A 1995-nucleotide genomic window follows, 5' to 3' on the forward strand; every position below is an offset into this window, starting at 1 on the left:
TGTGTGTGTGTGTGTGTGTGTGTGTGTGTGTGTGTGTGTGTGTGTGTATCAGTGTCTGTGTGCGGATTTTTCGGAATTTTTTCATAAATCTTCACGAAGCAAGCAGGTGTTCGAGCCTTTTTGGTAGAAGATATCTAACCGGTTCTTTATGTGTTATAACTTTTTTCTTCATTTCTACCAATTGCATTAGTAGTAAGCTTTCGAATGGATCTGTACCAATTCTACTAAAAAAAGAAACACCAATCCCGCTCAGATTAGATATCAACAATGTCACCAAACAAAGCTACCTGCTGATTTGAAAACAATATCTTTTTCGTCCCGCCGGACGCAAAGTACACATTTCTCACACACAGATAAATTCCGGCTTCATGAAATCGTCAATTTCATAAATCCAGAGATTATCAGCTCAAAAGGTAGGCCTATTACATTAGAATGCATGTGTTCTCAAAGATTATAAATGGAGTAAAATAGACGATTCAAAACCTCAAAAAAAGATGCCAATGAATTCTATAGAAAGCATATGTCCCCATCTGTGTACCTGTATTAAATTAGACAACTCGTAAATCGGTGAGAAAAATCATACAAAATCAGGTTTAGTTCAAAGGAAGACTGTCATGAAATCCTTGCATGACGAATAAATATGGTACTATCATAAATATTTGTTCCTTTATTCGATGAAACTAGTCGCATCTATATGGACCAGTTTGACAAACAATTATGAACCCATGGAAGACCTCTACAATTTTATAGTGAAATAAATACATTTATGTCGCGCCGTGCAATAAGTCGAGTTTATCGCACGCTGCGCTTCGCGCAGTTGCTCAAAACTCGACTTCTGCACGACTTGACATAAAATATTATAGAGCACTCGGTAATAAATTTCGCTTTCAACGAATGTGTGTACAGACCTCGCCTTCGGCTCGGCCTGTAAACTACACATTCGTTGAAAACGAAATTTGTGCCCTTGTACTCTAATGTACTATTATTTACACATGGAGTTATAAATCTCAGAAAAACATGAGATTTTCATCTCTCTATTATAATATTCCAAATCGACTTCTGTTAAGACATGAAATGGTGATAATTTTCAGGAAGGGTCTCAGAGGGTTTCAAAGGGTTTGGAAGGGTCTCAAGGTTCTTAAAGGGTCTCGAAGGGTCTGTAAGGGTCTCAAGGGTGCTCTCTATATAATAAATATAGGACTAAGGGTCATAGGAGTGCTACGGGTCATAAGGGTCATAGGGGTGCTACAGGTCATAAGGGTCATAGAGGGGCTAAGCGTCATAAGGGTCACGAGGTTCATAGAGGTGCTAAGGGCCATAATGGTCACGAGGGTCATAGAGGTGCCAAGGGTCATAGGGATATTAAGGGTCATAAAGGTTATAGAGAGGCTAAGGGTCATAGGGATATTAAGGGTCATAAAGGTTATAGAGAGGCTAAGGGTCATAAAGGTTATAGAGAGGCTAAGGGTCATAAAGGTCACGAGGGTCACAGATGTACTAAGAGTCTTAAGGGTCACAAAGGTCATAGAGGTGCTAAGGATTTCAAGGGTCATAGGGGCCCTAAGGGTCATAGGGGTGCTAAGGGTCATAAGGGTCATAGAGGAGCTAAGAGTGATAAGGGTCACGAGGATCATAGAGATGCTAAGGGACATAAGGATCACGAGGGTCAGAGAAGTGCTAAGGGCCATAGGGGTGTTAAGGGTCATAAGGGTCATAGGGGGATAAGGGTCATAATGGTCACAATGGTCTCAGAGGTCACGAGGGTCATAGGGGTTCTAAATGTCATAGAGGTGCTAAGGATCACGAGTGTCATAGGAGTGCTAAGGGTCACGAGGGTCATAGGAGCGCTGAGGGTCACGAGGGTCATAGGGGCGCTAAGGGTCATAGGGGTGATAGGGTTCGTAAGGGTCATGGGGGTTCTAAGGGGGCTGCCCATATATGGGTGGATGCCCATATATAAAGGGGTGCCCATATATGGGGGGTGCCTATATATAT

The sequence above is a fragment of the Diachasma alloeum genome, unplaced genomic scaffold (assembly GCF_001412515.2).
Source record: "Diachasma alloeum isolate Michigan unplaced genomic scaffold, Dall2.0 Dall_scaffold_01409, whole genome shotgun sequence".
NCBI lineage: Eukaryota > Metazoa > Arthropoda > Insecta > Hymenoptera > Braconidae > Diachasma > Diachasma alloeum.